The sequence below is a fragment of the Saccopteryx bilineata genome, chromosome 2, assembly GCF_036850765.1.
Source record: "Saccopteryx bilineata isolate mSacBil1 chromosome 2, mSacBil1_pri_phased_curated, whole genome shotgun sequence".
Classification (NCBI taxonomy): domain Eukaryota; kingdom Metazoa; phylum Chordata; class Mammalia; order Chiroptera; family Emballonuridae; genus Saccopteryx; species Saccopteryx bilineata.
Window position 1 is genome coordinate 316,413,416 of NC_089491.1, and position 15,982 is coordinate 316,429,397.

Below are 15,982 nucleotides of genomic sequence, written 5' to 3' on the forward strand. Positions count from 1 at the left end.
TAGAATTGTGACAATTCCAGTGCCATGCAGACTTTCCCTGAATGTGAACTTTTCCTGAACACCTGCTCCTTGTGACAGCTCCTAACAGACTGAACTGGGGTTGGCTTGCATTTTTCAGGGATTTGGCATGGTGATAGTGCCAACTTAGACTTGGTGAACATGTTAAGGGCATTACTCTTTTACGGATTCTTGCTGTATTGGCCAAGAGTTTGCTTAAAGGCTTTAATCACTGTAAAAAAAAATAGAAGACTGCATAAAGAAGATGTGGCACATATACACCATGGTATACTATTCAGCCATAAGAACTAATGACATCAGATCATTTACAACAAAATGGTGGGATCTTGAGAACAGTATACGAAGTGAAATAATTAAATCAGAAAAAAAACAAGAACTGCAGAATTCCATACATTAGTGGGACATAAAAACAAGACTAAGAGACATGGACAAGAGTGTGTTGGTTACGGGGTGCAGGGGGAGGGGAGGAGGGGGAGTGGGAGGAGTTCAAAGAAAACTAGATAGAAGGTGACGGAGGACAATCTGACTTTGAGTGATGGGTATGCAACATAATTGAATGATAAGATAACCTGGACGTGTTTTCTTTGAATATATGTACCCTGATTTATTAATGTCACCTCATTAAAATTAATAAAAATTTTAAAAAAGACATAGGGTAGCTAAATGGGTAAGAAAACAAGACCAGTACATACACTGTCTACAGGAGACCCACCTCAAAACAAAAGATACATATAGACTAAAAGTAAAAGAATGGAAAAAATATTTCATGCAAATGAAAATGAAAAAAAAAAAGCTAGGGTAGCAATACTTATATCTGACAAAATAGACTTTAAAACAAACAGTACATTAAGGAATAAAGAAGGTCACTACATAATGACAAATGGAGCAATCCAACAGGAAGAGATAACCATTATAAATATCTATGCACCTCAATATATAAAGCAGACTTTGATGAACATAAAGGGAGAGATCAACAGCAATACAATAATAGTAGAGGATTTGAATATGCCACTAACATCACTGGATAGATCCTCAAGAAAGAAAATTAAAAAAAAAACAGCAGAATTAAGGGACACACTAGATAAACTGAATTTAATAGATATCTTCAGAACCTTTCACCCTAAAGCAGCAGAATATACATTCTTTTCAAGTGCTCATGTACATTCTCTAGGATAAACCACATGTTAGGACATAAAACAAGTCTCAACAAATTTAAGAAAATTGAAATCATATCAAGCATCTTCTCTGACCACAATGGCATGAAACTAGAAATCAACTACAATAGAAAAACTAAAAAACACTCAAACACTTGGAAACTAAACAGCATGTAATTAAATAATGAATGGGTCAACAATGAGATCAAGGGAGAAGTAAAAAATTTCCTTGAAACAAATGAAAATGAGCATACAACAACTCAAAATTTATGGGACACAGCAAAAACAGTCCAGAGGGGAAGTTCATAGCTTTACAGGCATACCTTAAGAAGCTAGAAAAAACTCAAATAAACAAATTAACCCAGCAACTAAAAGAACTAGAAAAAGAACAGCAAGTAAAGCCCAGAGGAAGTTGAAGGAAGGGAATAATAAAGATCAGAGCAGAAATAAATGACATAGAGGCTAAAAAAAACCCCAATACAATGGTTCAATGAAACCAAGAGTAGGTTCTTTGTAAAGGTAAAAAAGATCAATGAACCTTTGACCAGACTCACCAAGAAAAAAAGAGGGGTCTCAAAGAAATAAAATTAGAAATGAGAGTGGAGAATTAACAACTGACACAGTAGAAATACAAAAAAAATTTGTAAAAAAATATTATGAAGAACTATGCCAAATAATTAAACAACCTATGTAAAATGGACAATTTTCTTGAAAACTGTAATCTCTGAAAAATCAGTTGGGAAGAATCAGAAAACCTAAATATACTGATTACAACAAATGTGATCGAAATAGCAAAAGCTCCCAACAAACAAAAGGCCTGGGCCAGATGGCTTCACAGGTGAATTCTACCAAATATTCAAAGAAGAACTAACTACTATCCTTCTCAAACTATTTTGAAAAATTCAAGAGGAGGAAAGTCTTCCAAGCTCCTTTTATGAGGCAAGCATAATCCTTATTCCAAAACCAGGCAAAGCCAATACAAAGAAAAAAATGTATAGGCCAATATACATAATGAATTTAGATGCTAGATTTTTCTCAACAAAATATTAGCAAATTGGATCAAGCAATATATGAAAAAAGTAATACATGATGATCAAGTGGGATCAAGAAGGCAAGGCTGATACAATATTTGCAAATCAATCAATGTGATTCATCACATAAACAACAGGAAGGAGAAAGAACACATGATAATATCAATAGATGCAGAAAAAAGCATTTGATAAAATCCAGCCCCCATTTATGATTAAAACGTTCAGCAAAGTGGGAGTACAGGAAACATACCTCAACATGATAAAGGCCATTTAAGACAGACCCACAGCCAACATCATATTCAATAGGCAAAAGTTAAAAGCAATCCCCTTAAGATCAGGAACAAGGCAGGGTGCCTTCTTACACCAGTTTTATTCAACATAGTTCTGGAAGTCCTAGCCACAGCAATCAGACAAGAAGAAGAAATAAAAGGCATTCAAATTGGAAAACAAGAAGTAAAACTATCATTATTTGCTAATGATATGATACTGTACACAGAAAACCCTAAAGTCACAGTAAAAAAACTACTGGACCTGATAAATGAATTTAGCAAGGTGGCAAGACATAAAATTAATACTCAGAAATCATAGGCATTTTTATATACCAACAATGATTTTTCTAAAAGAGAAATTAAGAAAACAATCCTCTTCACTATTGTAACAAAAAAATAAAGTACCTAGGAGTAAATTTAACGAAGGAGGTTAAAGACTTGTACTCAGAAAATTATAAAACATTGATAAAAGAAATCAAGAAAGATACAAACAAGTGGAAGCATATACCGTGTTCATGATTAGGAAAAATAAACATCATTAAAATGTCTATATTACCCAAAGCAATTTATAAATTCAATGCAATTTCTATTGAAATACCAATGACATACTTTAAAGATATAGAATAAATAGTTCAAAAATTCATACGGAACCAAAAAAGAACAGAAATAGCCTCAACAATCTTGAAAAAGAAGAATAAAGTGGGTGGTATCACACTTCCTGATATCAAGTAATATTACAAGGTCATTATACTCAAAAAATCTTGGTACTGGCATAAGAACAGGCATATAGATCAATGGAACAGAACAGAGAATCCAGAAATAAACTCACGCTTTTATGGTCAATTGATCTTTGACAAAGACGGTAGTAACATACAATGAAGTAAAGACAGTTTCTTTAACAAATGGTGTTGGGAAAATTGGACAGCTACCTGCAAAAAATAAAACCAGACCACCAACTTACACCATTCACAAAAATAAACTCAAAATGGATAAAAGACTTAAATGTAAATCATGAGACCGTAAGCATCCTAGAAGAAAACAGGCAATAAGCTCTCCGACATCACTTGCAGCAATATATTTGCTGATTTATCTCCATGGGAAAGAGAAATAAAAGACAGAATAAACAAATGGGACTCTATAAAACTAAAAAGCTTTTGCACAGCTAAAGACAATATGAACAAAATAAAAAGACAAACCACACAGTGGGAGAACATATTTGACAATATTGTCAAATATTAACCTCTGATAAGAGGTTAATAACCAAAATTTATAAAGAACTTGTAAATCTCAACACCAGGAAGATAAACAATCCAATCAAAAAATGGGCGAAACAAATGAATAGACATTTCTTTAAAGAGGACATACAGATGTCCAATAGGCAGATAAAAAATGCTCAACATCAGTAATCATTAGAGAAATGCAAATTAAAACCATAATATGATATCACCTCACACATCAGAATGGTGTTCATTAATAAAAGAAAACTTAATAAGTGCTGGTGAGGATGTGGAGAAAAGGGAACCCTCCTGTACTGCTGGTGGGAATGCAGACTGGTGCAGCCACTGTGGAAAACAGTATGGAGATTCCTCAAACAATTAAAAATGGAACTACCTTTTGACTCAGCCATCCCATTTTTAGGAATATATCCCAAGAACACCACATCAATGATCCAAAAGAAGAAATGCACCCACATGTTTATGGCAACATTGTTTACAATAGGCAAAATCTGGTAATATCCCAAGTGTCCATATGTGGGTGAGTTGATTAAAAAGCAGTGGTACATATACACAATGGAATACTATGGGGCCATAATAAAGAAGGAAATCTTACCTTTTGTGAAAGAATGGATGGATCTGAAAACTGTTAGTTAAGTGAAATAAGCCATGCAGAGAAAAAAAAATATCATATGACCTCACTCATTTGAGGAACCCAATGAACAATTTGAACTGAATAATAGAATAGAGACTGAGGTGGAATCAAAGGGTCCAGAGGGAAAGTTGACAAAGGGAAAAGGGATGATAGGATGGGACATTATACACACATAATGCAACATTCTATAGAGCAGAAAAGCAAATCTTGGAGGGAAGGGGGAAAGGACATTTTGGGGAAGGTGGCAAGGGGGATGTTGAGAAAAACATAGAGAGGGGGAGATGCATTTGGAGGGACACTAGAATCTATGTAAACACAATAAATTAAATTTTAAAAAATGACTACTTAGTGTTGATCATTTTAGGATATTTCAAATGTATAATGCAGTATTATTGGAAATGGTCACCATTCTGTATATTATAGCTTATGCAGCTTATATACATAATTGAAGATTTGTATATTTTGATTAACACCTCCACATATTGCCATCCTTTTGGCTCTAGTAACCATCATTCTACTCTCTGTTTTATAAGTCTCATGACTTGACAACACTTACAAATAACCAATGACTCATGAAGAAATAACATGAGATATTAATATCATTTTGGGAGGAAAAAAGAAAGCTTACTAAAATGTATGAAGTATAGGTAAAAAAATGCATACAGAAAATTTGACACTGAAAACATCTACATTAAAAGATAAGAAAAAGCTGTAATCAATAACTATAGAACTTCAAGAAGAATATAACACAGAAATAAAATTAACAACAGAAGTGCAAACCTTGTACACTGAAAATACAAAACATCTGTGAAAGAAATTAGAAGACAGAAATAAAAGGACATCCTGTGTTTATGAATTATAAGATTTAATATTGTTAAAAGGGCAATACTCCTTAAATTGATCCATAGATTTAACACAATCCCTTTCAAAATCCTAGTTGTCTCTTTTGAAAAAACTGATAATTGAATTCTAAAATTCAAATGGAAATGCAAGAGGCCCCAAAGAGCCAATGTAGACCTGAAAAAAAGGACAGAGTTGGAGAATGCCAATTTTAAAACTTGCAACAAAGTTACAATAGTTAAGACAGTGTGACACTAGGATGAGGAAAAAAATCAAAAGTAAATCCTTATATTTTTGGTTAATTAATTTTTGAAAGTAGAAGGACAATTTAATGGGAAAAAGAGTCTTTTCAGCAAATGGTGCTGAGGACAACTGGATATACATATGCAAAAGCATAAAGTTGGATAGCTATCTCATGCTGTATATAGAAATTAACTCAAAATGGATCATAGACCTAAATGTTGTGACAATAACAGAAATCTTAGAAAAAAATGTAAGTGTAAATCTTCATGACCTCAAATTAGGCAGTGGTTTTATAAGTACAACACCAAAACACAATTTAAAATAATAAAGGGCCTAACCAGGTGATGGCACAGTGGATAGAGCATAGAACTGGGACACAAAGGACCCAGGTTCAAAACCGCAAGGTTGCCAACTTAAGCAGAGCCCACCAGCTTGAACCCAAGGTCACTTGCTTGTGCAAGGGGTCACTTGGTCTGCTGTAGCCCCATGGTCAAGGCACAGATAAGAAAGCAATCAATGAACAACTAAGGTGCCACAACAAAGAATTGATGTTTTTCATCTCTCTCCCTTCCTGTCTGTCTGTCTCTATCTGTTCCTCTTTCTGTCTCTGTTACAAAAAAATAGGTAAATTAGACCTTATGAAGATTTATAAACTTTTGTGTTTTGAAGGACACTATGGAGAGATAAAAAGATAACACACAAAATGTGAGAGGATATTTGTAAATCATATTTCTGATTCAGAACTTTTATTTGGAATATATAAGTATAAATGTTTTCACTAAACAATAAAATAAAAAATAGGGGACATAGAATAATGACAGCATGATAGATACCATTGGTCTTTCTCCTTAAAATTTCAACAAATTGAACAGTTATAACACAGTGAAAGAATTCTAGCATGTCTCACAGGCATCCTTGAAAAGATCCATGCATGAAAAAGACTAAAGGTGGGAAAGGTTGAGAAGGGGAGCAAAAGATAATAAGCACTAGCAATTGGTTCTATAGAGGAAAGAAATCTGTCTGGGTTTTTGTCTGCTGGGGCTCTGAAGAGGGGGGAAACCCAGTAGGAGAAAAACTAAACCAAGGCAGCAACAGAACAAAGTGTCATGGCCAGTGTTTTTGTGGTCTGCCAGAAATCAGTACTCATCACAGGGACAGAGAAAAACAAAGTGTGGTCATTGCCACACTCTCAGATCCCATCCCTCTTACTTTGCAAGGTAAAGGGAGTGTCAGAGACTTACCCCACACCTAGTTTTACAGAGCCACTCTCTCTCCTGAAAAATAGAAGTGCTCTGTGTCTAGTCCTCTGGTCTGTTGACACATGGGGAGGAGTGCCTAGAGGCCTGAGCTCTTCATTTCCAGAGATGTGAAGCCCTCACAACACCCCCCAACAAAACATAAAGACTGCAAACCCACTTGTCTATTATTGCAGCAGCAATATCTTAGTTGAGATCAGCCCAGAAATTTCACCCAGCTAAAACTTGTAATACAGTGCCACTTAATGGAAAAAAAACAGTAAAACCTTTCAAAAATAAAATCTTTTTTCTTTTGAATTTCATTTTCTTTTATTTTTATATTTTTATTCTTATTTTTGTGATTGGTTTGTTTTTTATTATTTTGTAGTTTTTTGTGTGTGGTCTTTCTCTTTTACTTCTCATTATTTTTAAAATTTTCTACTTTTTATTGTATTTTTATTTGTTTCTACTGGGTTTTTTTGGTTAGATTTCTTAACAATACCACTCTCAAATTCCATCAGGGAAAAAGAAAACAAATATCATGGCTACAAAGAAAGACATGGTTCAGTAAGAAAACAAAAAATCTCCAGAAAGCAATCTCAATCACATAAAAACCATAAAACTAAATGATAGAGAATTCTAAATTAAAGTTCAGAAAGTGCTCAATGAGATGCAAGAAAACACTGGTAGGCAATTTAATGGGATCAAAAAAGAAATTAAGGAACAAAATGATTACTTCACCAATAAGATTAAAACTTAAAAAAAAAGAACCAAACAGAGGTGAAGAACTCAATACATGAATTGAACAATGAGGGAGTAAGTTTAGAATGGGCCAGATAGAGAAGAGAATCAGTGACATTAAAGACAGGCAACTAGAGAGAAGACACTTACAAATTAAAAAATAATGATATAGCTCTAGAGGACTTGTCTGACTTGAAAAATGATATAAGGATAATGGGTATATCAGAAGAGAGGGAGGAGGGAATAGAGAGCCTATTCACACAAATTATTGATGAAAACTTCCAAAGCCTATGGAAAGAGGAAAACAGAACACCAAGAAGCAAACAGGACACCAAGTTACCTCAACCCAAAAGACCTTCTCTAAGGCACATAAGTAATAAAATTGTCAAAAATCAAGGACAAAAAAAAAGAACTTTCAAGGTAGCTAGGGAAAAGAAGAACATAACATAAAAAGGAAGGCTTATTAGGTTAGAGTTTTCAGCAGAAACTCTACAAGCCAGAAGAGGGTGTACCCAACCATCTTATGTATTGAAAGACATGAATTACCAGCCAAGAATACTATACCCATCAAAGTTATCCTTCATATATGAAGGAGAAATAAGAACTTATAGACATACAGAAGCTGAGGAAATTTATCACTAGAAAACCTCCACTGTAGGAAATACTCAAGGGGATTATTCTACCAGATACAATGTATAAAACAAAACAAAACTACAAGTAAAAGCTACAATGAGATAACAATAAAAATGAGGATAATCTGTGACAATAACATAAAAGAGGAGAGAATAAAGATCTGAAGTAGTAAAGTAAGATGAAGTGCAGAAGCACTTATAAAACAAAAGACTCTTGTATATTTGAAAATTTTCTCTAAATAACATAAAGGTAACCACTCCCACACACACAAAAACAACAATATTGAAATATATAGCTTAAAAAAAAGAAGAAACAGGGGAAAGAAGTATGGAATACCACCAAACAAAAACAACTGACAGAAACACAAAAGAGAAGAACCAAAGGAGAAACAGTGCAACCAGAAGACAAAACATAAAATGGCTATAGGAAATCCTCATATATTGATAATTACCCTAAATATAAATGGACTGAACTCACTAATAAAGAGGCATAAAGTAGTAGATTTAGTCAAAAAGCAAAACCCAACTGTATGCTGCCTTCAAGAGATACATCTAAGCTGCAAGGACTAAAGTAGACTCAAAGTGAATGGTTAAAAGATGATTCTCCAAGAAAATAATACCCAGAGAAAAGCAGGTGAAACCAAACTAATATCTGACAATGCTGACTTCAAAACAACAAAGGCAACAAGAGACAAAGATAGACATTTCATAATGATAAAGGTGACACTATATCAAGAAGTCATATACTTCTTAATATATATATACCAAACTAGGGAGAACTAAAATATATAAGACATCAACTAACTGACCTAAAAATAGAGGCAGACAAAAAAAAATTGTTCTTGGAGAACTCAACACACCATTGACAGCTTTAGATAGATCATCCAAACAGAAACTCAATAAAGAAATATTTCCCTTAAATAACACATTAGACCAAATGGACATCATAGACATTTACAGCACATTTCATCCCAGAACATCAGATTATACATTTTTTCCCAGTGTGCATGAAATATTTTATAAGATAGACTATATGTTAGGCCACAAGACTAACCTCAACAAATTTAAAAGATTGATATTATACCAAGCATATTCTCTGACCATAAGGCTTTGAAAGTAGAATTCAATTGCAAAAAGGAAGTAAAGAAACCCACAAAAATGTGAAAATTAAACAATGTACTTACAAAAAATGACTGGGTCCAAGAAAAAAGTAATAACAGAGATCAAAAGATATATATATATACATATATATATACATATATACAGACAAACATATATATATATATATACACAGACAAACAAGGATGACAACACAACATATCAAAACTTCTGGAATACAGCAAAAACAGTAATAAAAAGGAACTTATATAATTAAAGGCTTATATCAAGAAAGAAGAGAAACCTCAAGTAAGCAACTTAACATCACATCTTAAAGAACTAGAAAAAAAAAGACAATAGCTACCCAAAGTCAGCTAAACAAAGGAAATAGTTAAAATTAGAGCAGAACTAAATGAAATAAAGAACAAGAAAACTATAGAAAAAATAATACAACAAAGAGCTAGTTCTTTGAAAGATCAATATAATTACAAACCTCTGGCTAGATTCACCAAGGATAAAAGAAAAAGGACTTACCCGTATTACCCATGTATACATATAAGATGCTCCCATGTATAAGACACACCTTAATTTTGGAGCCTGAAATTTGAAAAAATGTATCACATAGTTATTGAACTCAAGTTTTATTCATCATAAAATTCATACAACTCCTCCACTAATTTGTCCTCATCTGTGTCTGATGATGAACCACTGTATTCAACAATGAACACAAAAGGAAGCACAAAAAAACGGGAAATGTAAGTTAAAAAATATACAACTAATGTATAAGATGCAACCAGATTTTAGACCCCAAATTTTTTTAAAAAGTGCAGCTTATACATGGGGAAATATGGTATATAAACAAAATCCAAAATGAAAAAGGAGAAATTACTACAGACATTATAGAGACACAAAGGATCATACTTAAATACTATGAAAGAATACTATGAAAGATTATATGCCATGAAAGTGAACAATCTAGAAGAAATGGATGTTTTTAGAACTATACAGTCTCCCTAATCTGAGTCACAAAGAAATGAAAAACCTCAATAGACTCATAAGCAGGGAGGAAATAAAAACAACTATCAGAAACCTCTTGCAAAATAAAAGTTTGGGACCAGATGGCTATACTAATTAATTCTACCAAACATTAATAAAAAGATTTGGTGCCTAACCAGGTGGTGGCATAGTGAATAGAGCATTGGACTGGAATGCAGAGGATGCAGATTAGAAACCCCAAGGTCGCCAGCTTGAGCACAGGTTCATCTGGTTTGAGCAAGGCTCACCAGCTTGAGCCCAAGGTCACTGGCTTGAGCAAGGGGTCACTCTCTCTGCTGGAGCGCCCCAGTCAAGGCACAATAATCAATGACAACTAAGGTGCTACAATGAAGAATTAATGCTTCTCATCTCTCTCTCTCTTCTTGTCTGTCTGTCTCTATATGTCCCTCTCTCTGTCACAAAAAAAAACTCAAAAACCAAAATAAACAAACAAACAAACAAAAAACCCCCCAAGAGTTGGTTCCTATCCTTCTCAAAGTCTTCCAAAAACTAGAATAAGCAATACCCCATAACAGTTGATGAGGCCAACATAACCCTGACACCAAAACCTGGCAAGAACAACAAGAAAAGATAGCTACAGACCAATATGTCTAATGAATACAGATGCACAGATGTTAAACAAATATGAGCAAATCAAATACAACAACACATTAAAAAAATACATCACAATCAACACAATCAAGTGGGATTCATTCCAGGACTACAAGGATGGTTCAACATATGCAAATCAATCAATGTAACACACCACATCAACAAAACAAGTGATAAAAATTACATAATCCTATCAATAAATGCAGGAAAGGCATTTGATATGATACAACAGTCATTTATGTTTTAAACACTCAATAAAATGAAATAGAAGGAAATACCTCAACATAATAAAGGCCATATATGACAAACCATTGCCAATATCATACTAAATGGTGAAAAACTGAAGGCTCTTCCTCTAAAATCAGGAAAAGACAAGGTTTCCCACTCTCTTCACTCTTATTCAACATAGTTCTGGAAGTTTCAGCCAGAGCAATCAGGCAAGAGAAAAAAATAGAAGGCATCCATAATGGGAAAGCAGAAGTAAAAGTATTACTTTTTTGCAGATGACATGATTCTGTATATAGAAAACTTCAAAAACTCCACTGAAAAACTGTTAGAAACAGTAAACAAATACAGTAAAGTTGCAGGATACAAAACAGTATACAAAAGTCTACAGCTTTACTATATGCCAACAATGAAACTTAAGAAAATGAACTAAAAAAACATTCCTTTTACAATTGCAACAAAAAACAAGACACATAGGAATGAACATAACAAAGGATGTGAAGGACCAATGTACTGAAAATTACAAAGCATTTTTGAAAGAAATTGAAAAAGACACAATGAAATGGAATAATATTTCATGTTCATGGATTGGAAGAATCAACATAATTAAAATGGCCATATTGCCTGACCAGGCGGTGGCGCAGTGGATTGAGCGTCAGACTGGGATGCCGAGAACCTAGGTTTGAGACCCCAAGGTCTCCAGCTTCAGCACAGGCTCATCTGGTTTGAGCAAAGCTCACCAGCTTGGACTCAAGGTCGCTGGATCCAGCAAGGGGTTAGTCGGTCTGCTGAAGGCCCGCGGTCAAGGCACATATGAGAGAGCAATCAATGAGCAACTAGGGTGTCTCAGCGAGAAACTGATGATTGGTGCTTCTCATCTCTCTCCATTCCTGTCTGTCTGTCCCTGTCTATCCCTCTCTCTGACTCTCTCTCTGTCTCTGTAAAAAAAAAAAAAGGAAAAAAAAAGTGGCCATATTACCCAAAGCAATATATTATATTAATTTAATGCCATCCCCCTTAAAATCCTGTCATTTTTTAAAGAAATAGAACAAAAAAATCACAGGGTTTGTATGGAACCATAAATAATCCCAAATAGCCAAAGCAATCCTGAGAAAAAAAATGAAGCCAGAGATATTACTCTACCTGACTTTCAATTATACTACAGAGCCATGATAATCAAAATAGCATGGTATTAGCAGAAAAATAAACAGACCAATGGGACAGAATTGAGAACCCAGAAATAAAATTACATATATATGGACAAATAATCTTTGATAAAGGAGCTTAAAACACACATAGGAGAAAAGAAAACCTCTTCAATAAATGGTGTTGGGAAAATTAAAAAGCTCCATGCAAAAGAACGAAACTTGACTACAGTTTGTCCCCATGAGCAAAAATTAATTCAAAATGGATCAAAGACCTAAATATAAGATCTGAAACAATAAATTACATAGAAGAAAACATAGGTACTAAACTAATGGACCTTGGCCATAGAGAACATTTTATAAATTTGACCCCAAAGCAAGGGTAGTACAGACAATGATAAACGAATGGAACCAGTGGTGGTATTCAGCCGGTTTGCAAGAGTTCGGCAGAACCATTACCTAATTTTTTGTTGAGTGCGGCGAACTGGTTGTTAAAATGGCGCTTGTAATCAAGATTCTCTCTAAGGTGGGTGCCTGGGGAGCTGCACAATGCAGAAATCACAAATTTACATTCCTTATTCTTTTTTAACATTCATCTGTGCAACAGCATATTATAAGTGCTCATAGTAATGTTCATTGCGTTCATAGGTGAAGGAATGAAATCCAACTCCTGCAGTGAAAAGATGGTTAAGGATAAATCACACAGCAGATGATGCTCAGATGAAAGCTAAGAAAATTGCAAGTGAGGACACCAATCAGAAGCAATATGAAAATATCTTAAATAACAGGTTTATTGTTTTTTTGTCAGGTATTATTTAATATTTTTTCATTAATATTTAAAAACTTCTTCTTATAATTGTATAACCAGTAGCCATGCAGGTTCACATTGGACTCGGCAGATGTTAAAGAAACTGTGGAGCCGGAAAATAGTAGGCCATTTTGTTTATTAGAGTCTCACAATGGTGGGCAAGTAAGCAGGCAGGAAAAACTGCTTCTTCCTCTCAGGGCGGAGGAGCTAAACAGGCCAGGGAAAAAACCCTTCTCCAGTGCCATGGATCAGTGCAGCTACTAATTGTCCAGGTCCTGAGCGAGAATGATGTGGAATGAAGAAATAAACTCAAAGAGAAAAAGGATGGGATAGGGAGGCCTCTTTGCAATACCAAGATAGCTTGCAAGAGCAAATCTCCACCCCCAAAACTCTTTATTTATAGGGCAGAGCAAAGTCATTAGCAAACCAAAGAGATCTTTAAAACAAAGTCACATTTCCAAGGCAACCCAAGAATCCTCCCTACTGCAGAAAACCCTCCACCTGGCATAACATCTTAACTACTCAAAACAAAGGATAAAAAAAAACCCCAAAACCTGCCTCCAGTCTCTTCCAGGGACATGAGGGTTGGGACAAGTAGAAACACAGCTAATACAGAGCTATGGAGAACTTAGCCTTTAGCAACTTAACCAAGCAAGTGAGGTGGGGGGTTGGGCAGCCTGTCAGCTTACTACGAGTTCCCCACACCTCTGTCCCCTCAAATCTAAAACACAAGGACCCTGTCAGCTTGTAGTCTCCAACACTCCAGCAAAAATAGCAAAGAATGGTCCCTCCCAATGGCAGCAAGCAATTGCAATCTACAATCTACTGCCCTGAGGAGAAGCACCCGCAGCCTTACATAGACTTTAAACATAAGGTGCTGCCCCATATAGTTGTGTTGTGTGGCTAATTGGGTTTTAAGATGGGGCCAAAATGGCCCCAATCAGGCAAAGTACAAGCAAACAAACCTAACACACTTGTTTGCTGAACAATAATTTAATTTTGTGTATCTCTTTTATTGTTCTTATTTATGTATTAAATGTATGAAATAATAAACTACCTTTTAGTACATTTTTTATATGTAAAACAGTCATTAGGGCAGAGAACCGGTTGCTAAATTAATTTGAATCTTATCACTGAATGGGACTATGTAATACTAAAAAGCTTCTGCACAGTTAAAGAAACTGACAATGTAACAAAAAGGCAGCCAACCAAATGGTAGATGATATTTACAAACAACAGCTCCAATAAGGGGTTAATATCCAAAATATACAAAGAACTCAAAGTCCAGCAAAATCAAGCAAATGATCCAATTAAAAAATGAAGGAGAGGAACTGAACAGACACTACTTCCAAGAAGACATACAAATGGCCAACAGATACATGAAAATGTGCTCATCTTCACTAGCTACTAGAAAAATGCAGATCAAAACTACAATAAGATACCACCTCAAACCTATTAGATTAGCTGTTATCAACAAGAGAGGTTTTAACAAGTGTTGGAGAGGCTGTGGAGTAAAAGGAACACTCATTCACTGTTGGTGGGAATGTAAAGTAGTATAACCATTATGGAAGAAGGTATGGTGGTTCCTCAAAAAATTAAGAATAAAACTACCATATGACCCAGCAATCCCTCTACTGGGTATCTACCTCAGAAACTTGAAAGCATTGGTACACAAAGACACATTCACGTGACTCCGTGTTCATTGCAGTATTATTTATGCTGGTCAAGACACGGAAACAACCAAAGTGTCCCTCAATAGAGGATCGAATAAAGAAGATTTGATACAATGAAACAGTACTCAGGCATAAGAAATGATGATATATTGCCATTTATGACAACATGGAAGGACCTTGAGAACATCATACTAAGTGACACAAGTAAATCAGAAAACACTAAGAACTATATTATTTCATACATAGGTGGGATATAAAAATGAGACTCAATAAACATAGATAAAAATGAAGTGGTTAGCAGGAATAGGAGGTTACGGGGATGGGTGGAGGGGAGAGGAGTAAAGAGGGACAAATATACGATGATGGAAAATGATTTGACTTTGGATGATGGGCACAGAACACAATGAACAGTTCAAGTGCTATAGAAATGTTTACCTGAAACCTATGTATTCTTTTTTTTAATTTTTGTATTTCTTTGAAGTGAGAAGCAGGGAGGCAGAGAGCGACTCTGGCATGTGCCCAACTGAGATCCACCCAGCATGCCCACTAGTGGACAATGTTCTACCCATCCAGGGCATTGCTCCGTGGCAACTGGAGCCATTCTGGTGCCTGAGGTAGATGCCTTGGACCCATCCTCAGTGCCTGGGCCAACTTTGCTCCAATGGAGCCTTGACTGCAGGAGGGCAAGAGAGATAAAATGAGAGGGGGGAGGGTGGAGAAGCAGATGGGCACTTCTCCTGTGTGCCCTGGCTGGGAATCAAACCTGGGACTTCCACACGCTGGGGCAACACTCTACCATGGAGCTAGCTGGCCAAAGATGAAACCTATGTATTCTTATTGATCAATGTCACCTTATTAAATTTAATTTTCTAAATAAAATTTAAAGAAAAAGAAAAAGAACCCAATTACATGTAGGCAAAGGATTTGAATAAACACTTTTCTAAAGAAGCTACACAAATGTATAATAAACAAGTGAAAAGATATTTGCTGTTATTACTCATTAAGGAAATGCAAATTAAAACCATAATGACACACAACTTTATATCCACCAGAATGTCTATAATAAAAAGACATTACGAAGTCTCACTGAGTAAGTGGAAAATTGGAACCCTCATACATTGCTGGTGGGACTGGAGAATGGTGTTGCTGCTTTGGAAGACATTCACTTTCCTGAAAAAGTGAAACATAGAGTTACTATATGACCCAGCAATTCCACTTCTAGATATATACCCAAAAGAATTGAAAACATAGATTTACGTAAAACTTGTACATGAATGTTTATAGCTATATTATTCATAATAGGCAACTAAATAGAAAGAGGTAAAATTGAGAATGATTTTGAAAAATTAAGAAT